Genomic DNA, 13,759 nt, shown 5'->3' with positions numbered 1-13,759 from the left:
CTTAACTTAGGTCATCCCTTTACTAGAAGAATCTGGTGCCCATTTTGAGAATGCACAATTACCACTTCCCCCAGTTATCACAGGGATTTTGCTTGCTAAATCACCAGCCACAAGACTGAGACAACCAAGGGTATGATCATTTTCAGTAGAAATAAAACTGGACTTGATTTGTCCTTGTAACTTTTTTGCCATAAGGAAGTCTACCTTTTCAATCGCTTGTTGAATTTTTACAAGCTGAAGGTTTGTAATACAAAAAAATCCATTGTTTGTACGAAGCAACATATAAAAGCTACCTTCATTTGAACTATCTTCCCCAATAACAAGATTTGGTAAGTACACTGATTTTCATTGTTAGCTTTCTGAACAAAAGCCTTGGTGAGTAATGTTTGTTTTTTAAGTTGCCACTTCTCTCCCCAACCAAAAGAAACTTTCCTTCTTGACACAGGCCAACCACATCCACTTCAGTAACTTTCCAGAGGAGATGTTTGCTAGTAAATCTACCTGATATAAAGCAGTTCCATGTTCTTTTCTTGAACCAACACTTAGGTACCCACTTCCTGTATCATCATTAGCAGCTCAATATTGTTCCACATGTTGCTGAGATTGTTTTCCTGAGTCAGAAACCACTGCCTTCCCTGCAATTGAAGAAACTAAAGAGGAACACTCAGGTTTATCATTCCCCCCACTTCTGGGCTCCAACAGACGCTCCTAGTCTCTTTAGAGTCCATGCCACAAATTTCCTGAATAGCCTTCTATCTATTAAGAAATTGAATTAATTATTAATAGTCTGCCAAAAGAGAAAGCACTAGGCCCCGATGTGTTCATTGGTAAATTCCACCAAACATTTAAGGAAGAAGTTATACCAATTTTCTACAATCTCTTTCAGAAGACAGAAGCAGAGGGAATATGTCTAATTCGTTCATTGAGGCCAGCATTGCCCTAACATCAAAACCAGACAAAAATATTGCAAAAGAAAGAAACTAAGACCAATAGTCTCATGAACATAGATGCAAAAATCCTCAACAAAATATTAGAAAATCAAATGCAACAATATGAAAAGGAATTATATACTACAACCAAGTGGGATTTATTCCAGGTACACAAGGTTGGTTCAACATTCGAAAATCAATTAATGTAATCCATCACACTAACAGACTAAAGAAGAAAAATCACATGATCGTGTGAATAGATGCAGGAAAGTATTTAACAAAATTCACAACCACTCATGATAAAAACTCTCAGTAAACTAGGAATAGAGAGAAACTTCCTCAAATCGATTTAAAAAAAACTACAAAAAACCTATAGCTAAAACACTTAATGCTGAAAAACTCAAAGATTTCCCACTATGATAAGGAACAAGACAAGAATAACCCTCATACCCCACTTTTCATTGTACTGGAATCCTTCCTAATGCCACTGGGAGAGAAAAGGAAATGAAAAGTATATAGATTGGGAAGGAAGAATTAAAATTGTCTTTATTTGCAGATGACATGACTGCCTATGTAGAAAGTCCAAAAGAATCAACCAAAAATTCCTGGAACTAAGTGGTTACAGCAAGCTTGCAAGATACAAAGTTAATATACAAAAATTAATTGCTTTCCTAACATACCAGCAATGAACAGTGGAGTTTGAAATTAAAAACACAATACCACTTACATTAGCAATTAAGAATTATTATTATAAATCTACAGTAATCAAGATAGGATGGTATTGGTGAAAGAACTGGTGACAAAGGAGCAAAGGCAATATAATGGGTCAAAGATAGTCTCTTCACAAATGGTGCTAAAACAAATGAACAACAAAAAAAGAATCTAGACACAGACTTTACACTAGTCACAAAAATTAACTCAAAATACATCACATGGGACTTCCCTGGCGGTCCAGTGGTTAAGACTTCGCCTTCCAATGCAAGGGGTGCAGCTTCCATCCCTGGTCAGGGAGCTAAGATCCCACATGCCTCATGGCCAAAAAACCAAAAAAATAAAACAGAAGCAATATTGTAACAAATTCAATAACGACTTTAAAAATGGTCCACATCAAAAAAAAAAAAAAGATCACAGACTTAAATATAAAGTGCAAAACTATAAAACTCCTCGAAGATAACATAGGAGAGAATCTAGATGACCTTAGGTTTGGTGGTGACTGTTTAGAAACAACACCAAAGGCATAATCCATGAAAAAAAGAATTGATAAGCTGACTTTATTAAAATTAAAAATGAGACTACACACCTACTAGAATGGCCAAAATCCAGAAGACTGATGACATCAAATGCTGGGGAGAATGTGAAACAACAGGAATTCTCATTCGTTGCCGGTGGGAATGCAAAATGGTACAGATACTTTGGAAAACAACTGGATGGTTTCTTATAAAATTAAATATATCCTTACCACATAATCCAGCAATCATGCTCCTTGGTATTTACCTAAGGAGTTGAAAACTTATGTCCACACAAAAACAAATTTTGCTATATCCATAAAAAGCAATGCTACTCAGCAATAAAAAGAACAAACAACTGATACACAAATGAATTTCAAAAACATTATGCTGAGTGAATAAAGCCAAGACACAAGAGAATGCATACTACTTGACTGTATTAATATGAACATCTAGAAAATGCATAACTATAGAGTAAGCAAACAGATCAAAGAATGCTTGGGGCCTGAGTATGGACGGGACTGACTGCAAATGTACATAAGGGAACTTTTTCAGATAATGGAAATCTATATCCTGATTGTGGTGGTAGTTTCAATACGGTATACACTTGTCAAAACTCAACAAATTGTATAACTATAATAGATGAATTTCATTATAAATAAATTACATGTCAACACAACAACAAGAAATGAAGTGTCAGGCACCAAAATTAATGTTTGATATTTATTTTCAAAAAAGTGAAGATGGCTGTATTTCACAAAATATTTCACTCCACATTTTCCTGAAATATTTAGCCCCCTTTATTATATTTAACATATACTTTTACATAAGGCTTTGCAGGAACGCATCTAGTTCCAGAAATGAGAAATGCTTCTTGTACCACTACCAAATATAGTGCTTTGTCAGGAACCAAGTGCTCTAAGACTTAAAGATGGAGGAAGAGACACAGCACATATAGGTATACTCCCAGAAGATTATACCATTAATTTTTTTGTTATATATACAATACATTACTCTGGGAACACCAAAGTTGATCACTGAAACCAAAATGTAAGAGGTTTTTTTGTTTTTGTTTTTGTTTTATTGTAAGAAGGAAACAAAACAACTGATTCTTGGTATCTGAGTTAAGTAATGAAAAACCTAAAGAAACACAACAAATATAAATGGAAGTATATAAACTGCCATTTCTTTTCTCAAAGTAGATCTTGAGAATAGAATGGGAAAGGGGAATTACTATAATTAATTATAAACATTTAATATTCTCAGTGGGCTAGGTGCTTACATAATACAGTGGCTAAAAGTTAATGAATGGTACTGATTTGAAACACATTATACCTAGCTTCTTTAGATTTCCAATAAATTATTAACACTATTTTATGATCAGTCCTGTTTTATCCCCATTAGAATTACTCCATTTATTCATTAATGAATAAATGACTGTGAAGTAAAATTGGAAAATTATGTAAATCATAGATAAGCAACAAATAAATAATGGGCTTTTTTTCCCAGTTAATGCCAAGTTGTTTCTTCAGGGTATGTGGCATTGTATAACACACCCAGGCAGGGTTAGATCATGGATCAACAAATATTTATCAATCTCCTTTCACAATACTATATCCCCATGTGGTAGGATAGACAACAAAAATATTGTGGGGTCCCAGGTATTTTAACTTTAGTTGAGGAAACAAAGTACAGACACAGATACAGGTATACATCACTAATACCTTTTCTTCAGGGCAACACTGGCGCACATCTGCTCCCTCATACGTATATGACTATTTAAAATGTACCTGCCAATGTTTGCACTGACCTCTTGAGATCCCCTTCTCTGAAGAAACTAAAATGAAGTGCATCCTTCTGCTCTTAAAGAACCCAGAGGCTCTTTTCTTTTTTCACAACAGTGTTCATTTTGGAAATTATGCAGCTGCCAGAAGTAACAATTTAAAAAGCCAGGCAGAAAAGGAAGGAAACAGAAAGAATAGAGGGAGGAATTAGGCATTTAACAATTTATCCAGAAAAGGGTACCAGCACCTTAATTTTATAATGTCATGAGCATAAGCATATGAAAATTGGGTTAACAACACAAAGCCCTATGGAATACAGTAATGCATTCCCAAATTCAAATCCTTTTATGTAAAACTCCATTGTATTAAAATGTATTATATATATCCTTTTTGCTACTAAAAGGATGTTGATTGTACTCTAAGTTTTTACTGATGAGAATAATTAGAAAAAGTGGGAGCAAGGGACAGCAATACAAAAAGGATATCTAGATTTTTCTACCTAGATATTTTACCTAGTAATACAAAAAGGAGATAAAACAAAAGCAGAGCAGGTGAAGAAGCTATTGCATGAGATCTTACTACCTTTTGTATTATAAGAAGAGAGTTTGCTGGTACATACATAGAGTATGCTTCCAATATACTGTAAGACATTTCACGAGGATCACATTGACACTGAGGTGGTAGAAGTCAATAATCACATGTCATAACATCAGAATCTGACACAGGAGCACATACTGAAAAAGACCTCTCAGTATGAATATATCTACGAAAAAGCAAATCAATGTACAGCCATGACACTGAAACTGAGGAAAATAGAAAGTCTAAGAAGTTTCTAATGATCAAGTGATTACAAATGGAATAATTTTACAATGCTCATCATTGTTCATTAAGATGTATAATATGTCATCTCTAACCTTTTATATAGTGTTCAGTCTTTATTTTTTTATTTTAGTGAATCAAACTTGTGTATTATAATAAGATCTTTTCTAAATTTATTTGTGACCTCAGTAAAGAGAAAATGAGTCCTAAATTAGTGCAATGGCAATGAAAAGAGCAGATCACAGAAAATGCTAAATGTTCCAGCTTCTTAAGGGTGGATGACGATGCTTCAAGGCAATTTAGAGGAAAATATAAGAACTTTCACATTTGGATATGTTGCAACATGAGGCATTTCTGATGCATTCAGACCAAGATGCTGATACAATAAGTAGTTTTAAATGTACCTGTAGCTTAGGAAAAATATTTAGGTAGAAAATAGTTGAATCCATGGTATACAATTGTGGTGAATATCAACATTCAGGGACTGAAAAGATAAAGAGAAGTCATCCAGTCAAGCAGTAAAGAACCAAAAGATTAATGTGTTATAGGCACCAAAGGAGGAGAGGGAGTGATGAGAACTAAACAGATCTTCAGCGTAAGTGTACAAGTCACACTGGGTTAGATATTATAATGTATTGCCTATCCTTTCTATTGTGAAGAAAATCTTGAAATATTAAGGGTAAATATAATGAAACAATGCAAAGTTAATAGAAAAGAACAAGTATCTGAAGTTTCAGCTCTGGAAATAGAAAAAGGAACAGTACAACACCACTACTGAGTCTTCAAGACAAACTACAATGCACATAAAAATGCTTTGAGCTAAAAAACCCTGAGAATTAATAAACTGCCTGGTTATTCGATATAGATCCACATGACTTACACCAAAAATTCATTTACATTCTACAGAGGAAAAATATTCATTTTCTCCCCTCTTTCTAAAAGGATTTTTGCACTCTGGGAGAAAGTTTATGATGATTAATAGAGTGCTGCCAGAAATCTGTGTTTAGAGAAAAAAATTAATCTTTTATACATAAAGATAATACTTCAGGTACACTCTCAGTAAAAAAAAAAATTATACTCTGAGGATTTTTCCCAGAGATATTACAAGTTATATTGGATTTTCTAGAACTTTCTTACAGGGCAGCATATCATACTCTAATTAAATGGCTTCCTGGAGGTAAGCACAGAGTATATGACCTGCTTCCAGGCTCTCTTCATGCTCAGCTCACCTTGAGTTTAGTGCCATGATAAACTTTCTTAAATGCCACATCTAATAATAATGTAACAGAGACAATATTTTGGAAATATTAAACCAATGAATGTTTCCATTCTCCCTCAATTATGATACCTTCCATTTCCCAATAAGATTAGGGGAATCTCTAGTCAGTGAAATTTATTCCTCACTTTCCCTGGCACAAACAAGAGACATTCTAAACTCTCTTTAAAGAAATGCTATGTCTGGATCTCTGTGTGGGGCACATGGGCCCTGACTGCAAAGGGGTGTGTGCCTGGAAGCAGCCTAAAGGCCATGGCCACTTTGGGAATTTGGCAGACATAGATTAGAGACACCTACCAGAAAGCTTCATTGTTGACCTTCTGGGAACTTGTTCCCATGAGAGCAGAACCTCTGTGAGAGAGGTAGTTAAATCTTTAAAAAGACCAAGCAGCAAAGGAACATTTGAAAAAGAGGAAAGCCTAGCCAGGAGTTAATTCCCTTTGAGGATTTTATTACCCCTGTGAGTTCTTGGATAAAACGAAACAGTAGCCTCAGGTGGAACTCCTCTTGGAAGAGATGAGATGAGAGCTCAGCTTCTGAAGAAGTATTCCCTGTATAAGCAGTGAGAGCATAAGATGGAGAGGGATGTCCCAGGGAGCTACATGCGGATGCCATCAAATGGGACCCCAGTCTATTCCCCTTTGAGAGGGAAGGGCCAGATCACATGGTGCCAGAAGGCCAGTACCACAACATCATCAAGGTGTACACACCAGTGGAGTTCAAGAGAGAGCTACAGGCAGCTGTCCTCAGAACACACTGCTCTTGAGAGTCGGAATGACCAGGTTTCAAGCCTGCTTTTCATAGAATCATGCATGTTGTTAATAAATATAAGTGGAAGGAAGGAAGGAAGGGAGGGAGGGAGGAAGGGAGGGGAGGAGGGAGGAAGGGAGGGGAGGGAGAGGGAGGAATGCTATGTCCAACATGGTGTGCCCATGCAGTGGGTTAAAAATGGTTCAGAGAAGTATCTGAGTAGAGAAGACTTGAAATAGCCTCCCACAAATCTCCCACAGTTGTAGTGGTATGCGACAGAGAACAGAAAGGTATCTGGATTCCCTAAGCCCTTTGGAAAGTGAGTGAAACACAGTTGAAATTTAAGTAGTAAATTCAATTGCTTAAAGTCACCAAGTTACTAATCTGAGTAAAGACATGTTTACCTTCAGAAACAGTTTTATCCCTCTCCTTCTCAAAATCTTACAGTGGCTTCCAAACATCTATTTAAAAAAACTGAAATTCTCTCATCTAGCATTCACCTGTCCCAACAGTTCCAAGCCTATCCCTCTTCACTCCACAATATAAAACAAGCATCTCTAGTTGATACAATTAATTGTTGATACTTCTCGTTCAGTGCCCTTGCACCTGCCAGCCTCCTTTTGATTAGGTCATATCCATTGCTAGTTTCAAAACCTAATGAAATTCCAATAAAAATTAATTTAAAAAAACAAAGAAAAAATCTTACAACAAAATTAATATTTTGAATATTAAAAGATCATTTTAATCAGATGGCTAACCTCAAAAGATAGGAGAAGTTGAAACGCTGCTGGAAAGTGTTGAGTAGGAGGGAAGAAAAATAAAACAATCCAAGCCTACATTACATAGTCTCTTCACTGAAATGCTATTGGATTAAAAAAAGCCAACAAAAGAAAAAACCTAATGAAATTATCTAAATTGTCCCTTAATAAATTATAACTTACCTTTCTGGAATACAATTTGGCAATCTATATAAAACCTTAAAAAGATAATAACCTCTGTCCAGTGATTCAATATTTCCAAGTAAGTATAATCAAAGATACAGGATTTATGCATAAAGGTATTCATCAGAACATAATTCATAACAGTAAACTACTGGCAACAATCTAAATGAATGTGTAGTTCTGAGTCAGGAAAAGAGTGAAAATAAGAATCTCAATAGGTGATGATTAAAAATCATTCTAGTACATTCTTATAGTTAAATATTATACAACCATTAAAACATTTAATCACATAGGACATAATGTTAAATGGAAAAGGTATACTATGTATTCATACAAAGATTCCAATTTTGAGTATATACGAAAATTGTATTTTATTATTGGGCTAACCATGCAGGCCTGGAAGGCCTGTACTTGCCCAGCTTCAAGACCGAAGAAAGAGTCCAGAGTTGGCAACAGAGACATAAGGGTTTAATGGATGGGGAGCTTACATGTCTGAAGCAAGGTCCTGGAGCAACACCCCACTGTGTGTGGCACATGGCTGGCAGGACATGACGGCAGTCTTCACTCACAGGGGCATGGGGAGGTTACAAGTTATGGGGGAATTGACTTCAGGTTGGCTCATCAGTTACCAGGGAAACCAGCAGAGGGGCATGCCCCTTTAAGCAGAGTGGAGAGTTCTGATCTAAAGCTAGAATAATCATTAGTTGGGGCCTGGGGCAAGCATGTAGAAAGGTCAGTCATGCGAGTAGGGTGTAGGTGAGGCAGGGATTGGTCGAGCAGGGGATGTACAGAGAACAAGAGAACAGCCACCGTGGGTGGCCTGACCATACATTTATGTACACGAGTTAATATGAGAAAATGCACAAAAAGGTTAACTTATTTGTTCATGCCTTCAATGTTCATTCATTTAAAACACACATACACATTTATTTACTATATAACTTCTCTAAACAAAACAGGCATGGTCTTCACCTTATGGAGTTGGTGGTCTAGTAAGGAATATACATTTATACGTAATTACAACAAAACTGCATGTATATATTCATTTTTTGTTCGTTTCTTATCTGTCTCCATTACAATTGCCAACTCCATGATGGGAGAGATCCTGTTTATCATGTTTGTCACTGTACTCCCAGGATCCACAGAGTCCAGAATCATAAATATTACATGAATGTAGAGGAAGCCCAGAGATTAAATAGGAGCATATCAGCAGAGGACCTAATGTAGCAGGTGTGAAAACTTTTTTGATGGCAAGTACCATTTAAAATAAAGCCCTGGGCTTCCCTGGTGGCGCGGTGGTTGAGAGTCCGCCTGCCGATGCAGGGGACATGGGTTCGTGCCCTGGTCCGGGAGGATCCCACGTGCCGCGGAGCGGCTGGGCCCGTGAGCCATGGCCGCCGAGCCTGCGCGTCCGGAGCCTGTGCTCTGCAACGGGAGAGGCCACAGCAGTGAGAGGCCCGCATACCGCAAAAAAAAAAATAAAAATAAAATAAAAAATAAAATAAAATAAAATAAAGCCCTGAAGGATGAGCAAGAATTAGCCAGATGAAGAGGGTTGGGAAGACTGTTCCAGGTAGAAAATAGCTACAGGTCAAAGAGAATGTGTTAGCTGAATTCACTGAAGCAAACAATGTTTATTTCAGGGTCTTTATAGGCAATTTCTTTTTCAAATTTTCTTCAATGAACATGTATTTTTGTGGAAATCAGAGAAACAATATTCTGAACAAAATAGATTTAAAATCTCTGATTTTTTTGAGATCACCCTGACTCTAAATGTTTATTTTCTTACTTTGAATTGTCTTTGCACTTAACATACAAACTGAACAAATTATTGTAAATTCAATGTTCTACTCTAGAAATATCTTGTATTTCCTTAGAGTTCAAGGCCTTTCAGGTCAATTATAATTTTTTCTTCTCTTTTATTTTGTATCTTCCATAGCACTGGTACTGTGCCGTGTACCCAATATGTATTTAAAAGCTGGTTAAATAATTTATATATATGGATATAAACAGTAATCAAACCCATAAAACCTGTAATTCTGATCTTATTATCTGATGGCTAGTTATTGTTCCAATGACTTTGCAGAACTAGTCCCAGAGGAATCAAAGAGAATTATTAAAATTCCTTTTAGATATATCTTTGCTGAAGAAATTATCTCACTTGATATAAATACTTTATACTTGAATTAGAACAAAAACTAATGCCATTTATTGTCCTAAAATCTCAGAAACAGATGTTCTGATTTCTTTCCAGGATAAAGAGGAGAGAAAATATATTCTTATGGTCAAAGTAACCATGACTACAGTTTTCAGACACATAACAAGTGTTATTTTCATACACTCTGTGTTGGTTAAAATAATAAGCCATTCTTATAAACAAAATCTGTTTTTGGTGAACCTTCCTTTCATACGCCAGCACAACGTTTAAAATTATTCATCAATCCAACAACAAGTAGCTTCTAGGAGTAATTATTTTTCCCACAGTGTGGAAAATTCTTAAGGGAATAGAAGTGCCCTACCCCAAAACATTTAGAATTGCTACGTTGGTCCCTTTTAACATTGTTCTTTCCATTCTCAAGGGTGAAGAATACTTCTCGGCTTCACCATTCAAGGCCAAGATCTAAAGGGTGGCACAAATGTGATGGTGGCTGTCAGGGAGAAAGAGGCACAATGCAGTCCTAGTCAAAGCCAGTGAGTCTTGCTCCCCCACACAACTGGAATATAGACCCTCATATCTATGATGACATTTCCTAAATAGAGCAAATAATGTGTACAATTATTTAAAATAACACTCAAATGGACGGAAAAATGGGTTCACATTTCCAAAGAACCTGTGTGAATAAGGAGAGCACAATATTATACTTTAAGACTCTCCTCTGTTCTTAGTAATATCATGGTGGCTTTATTATTATGAGAAAGATTTCTTTCCTTTCTGAGAGGTTTCAGCTCTGTTCATTTTAACAAAACTGTATGATTAGAACCATCTTGGTAAATGATCTAAATCAAGGAAACAATCTACATAATGACAACTAGAAACGTGTGAATATGATATCTAAAGTATTAACACTTCGAAGTGAATGGTCCTGTCATGACAAAGCACCAAATGGAAGGAGCCTGACCATTAATTCACTACTGGGTGGTGAGGGAATTTCATTCTGTTATTTACCCCAAAACTCGAAGAAGGTATCTGACCTAACATCTGAAGAAAGATTAGAAATGGAAAAAAAGTGAAAAGGATTTTATTTTTCTTTTTATCCTTGGCCAGAAATTAGAGAGGAGATTTTGTAATACAGCCTATCAAAAGGTTGAACCACAGAAGAAGACATGGAGGGGGATAGGAAGAAGATAAGAAAAAAAAAAAAGAGGAAAATGAAGATGATGGTGAAGAAGAAAAAGGAGGTAGACTATGAAAGTCCTCATCAAGTGAAGTGGCATTACAGTCATCAAAGAAAATATTAACCTTGGTTGTCAGAGACCAAATATAGATAACTGAACCCAGAATTGTGCAATTTAGAATTTTAGTGTCTTATTGAAAAATGTTTGAAATTCAGACACCCAATAAGATAATTTATGAAGAATACCTAAAATCATCTCATTAATGAAATGGTTAGGCATCAAAAAGGAACAGATGTTCTCTGCAATAAATACCACACTATAGCAAATAAAGAATTCTTCTCATGCAAATACTAGCATATTAATAAAAGAAAACACTAATTGACTTCAACAAATGATCCTTAGTTAAAGCAATTAAAGCAATCAGGAAGTAATTATAAAACACGAATTGCTAAACTAGTAGGAGACAACATTTATACTTAGTTTCATTTGTTAAATGAGGCAAAATGCACATCTTGCTTCAAAGAATATTTCAAGAAATTTATCAGTAGGATTAGGATGTGACAATAGCATTTAAATTCCATAGAAAATTATTATAAAGAAACTGCCTACCCTGACATTTCCCCACAATTAAAGAAAAGCGTTCTTATTCATAATGACTAACCTTTCCTTAGTCCTTTCTGGTTTACAAAATGCTTATATACACATCACCATTTATGCTAACAACCAGGCTGCATGATGAGTGTTATTCATCTCTGTCTTCACAGAGAGGCAGCACAGCACACAGGCTTTGATGCTAAAGTCCATGCTCTGTCCCTGAGTAGTCTGTGACTTTGGGCAAGTTACTTAAACTCTCTGAATCTCATTTTCCCCATGTGTAAAATAGGGGCATTTATCTGCCTCATAGGGTTGTTATAAAGATTAAATGAATCAATAACTGTGAAGTGCTTAGAACAAGTGGCACACAACGAACGATGAAGTTAGCTATGATTACTACAGATAAAGCTGAGGTTAAGAGAACTGGCTTAATGTTACATAGTTAATAAATAGAAGAGTCGGGATTCAAATTCTAATCTTTTGCATAAAGTCTGGTAATTTTAAACAAGCTTTAAAACTCAATCCAAACAAGGTAAAGCAATATGTTATTCCTGAAAGAGCATATAGATTTTGGTGCAGACTAGGGCTCAAATAAGAGCTCTACCACTTGGGGAAGTCACATAATAACAATTAGCCTCAGATTTACTCAACTGTGAAATAGACGTTAATACATAACTCATATGGTCATACGAGAATTAAATGAGACAACAACCCCATGAGATCCAAATGGAAGGACTTCATAAGCTGAAACTTGATTCTTGACAATATTTGGCTTTGTTGGAAATTTTTTTTTTTTTTTTTTTTTTTGCGGTATGCGGGCCTCTCACTGTTGTGGCCTCCCCCGTTGCGGAGCACAGGCTCCAGACGCGCAGGCTCCGGACGCGCAGGCTCAGCGGCCATGGCTCACGGGCCCAGCCGCTCCGCGGCATATGGGATCCTCCCAGACCGGGGCACGAACCCGTATCCCCTGCATCGGCAGGCGGACTCTCAACCACTTGCGCCACCAGGGAGGCCCTGTTGGAAATATTTTAAGTTAAGAGGTCCCAAACTGTTGTGTTACAGTTGCCAGCACAGCACAGGACATACAGTTAGAAGGACCTTAACAAGTTTGTTCCCTATTGCAATAGGTATGACTATGCTGAAGACCTCTAATGAGCATCTGCTCTGGTATCATCAGCAAATTATGTGATAAATAGTATAATTGCTGGTGTATTTTATATTCTTTTCCTAGCAAAAAGTAAAAATTAATGAGATGAATATCTCATTTTAAATACTGAAATAGGGACTTCCCTGGTGGCGCAGTGGTTAAGAACCCAGGGGATTCTTATGCAGGGGACACGGGTTCGAGTCCTGGTCCAGGAAGATCCCACATGCCATGGAGCAACTAAGCCCATGTGCCACAACTACTGAGCCTGCGCTCTAGAGCCTGTGAGCCACAACTACCAATCCCGAGTGCCACAACTACTGAAGTCCGCACGCCTGGAGCCCATGATTTGCAACAAGAGAAGCCACTGCAATGAGAAGCCCATGCACCACAAGGAAGAGTAGCCCCCGCTCACCACAACTAGAGAAAGCCCACACTCAGCAACGAAGACCCAACGCGGCCAAAATAAGTAAATAAATAAATACTGAAATATGCAAAATATATTTTTTAGAAAATGAGAAAGTCTATCAATAGTGTCATGTATCAGGTGGTTTTAGAAAATACAAAACTAAGGATGTTCAATTTAACAAACTAGCATTGCCACAACCTAGCTAAGCATTCCGAGATCATTCCTTTAACTGTATGATCCCACACATTAACTCATATCAAAGGAAAAGGTTTCAAGTAAATCTACCTGGAATTAAAAATGGCCCCATATGACACCTTTTAACACCTTAAAATTAAAACAATTTAAGATAAAACACACATGCTTTGCACATAATACATGGCATACCTCTTTTTTTGTGTGTTGAAAGTCATAGAATCCTTCAATTCTATAACTGAATTAATTGTAGAGAATTTACTCATCTACTTTCTAAATTACTTAAATTTTTCCAAGTGTCTACAATCAACACAGTTTGACTCTTTGGCAGATGTCTGACTTCAGTTTAAATAGATGCA

The 13,759-nt window shown here is 36.5% G+C and overlaps 1 protein-coding gene and 1 pseudogene across 5 annotated transcripts in view; one reads left to right on the top strand and one right to left on the bottom strand.

The window, feature by feature from the left end:
* ANKS1B (ankyrin repeat and sterile alpha motif domain containing 1B) overlaps nucleotides 1-13,759 on the bottom strand; it is a 1,156,804-nt gene that overhangs the window by 772,258 nt on the left and 370,787 nt on the right. The gene's annotated exons all lie outside the window — the stretch shown is intronic.
* On the top strand, nucleotides 6,302-6,800 carry LOC132499013 (large ribosomal subunit protein mL40-like; annotated as a pseudogene).

Source organism: Mesoplodon densirostris, chromosome 11, assembly GCF_025265405.1.
Source record: "Mesoplodon densirostris isolate mMesDen1 chromosome 11, mMesDen1 primary haplotype, whole genome shotgun sequence".
In the NCBI taxonomy this organism is placed as follows: domain Eukaryota; kingdom Metazoa; phylum Chordata; class Mammalia; order Artiodactyla; family Ziphiidae; genus Mesoplodon; species Mesoplodon densirostris.
Note: the sequence above shows the minus strand (reverse complement) of the source record. Positions and strands in the feature narration are given on the sequence as shown.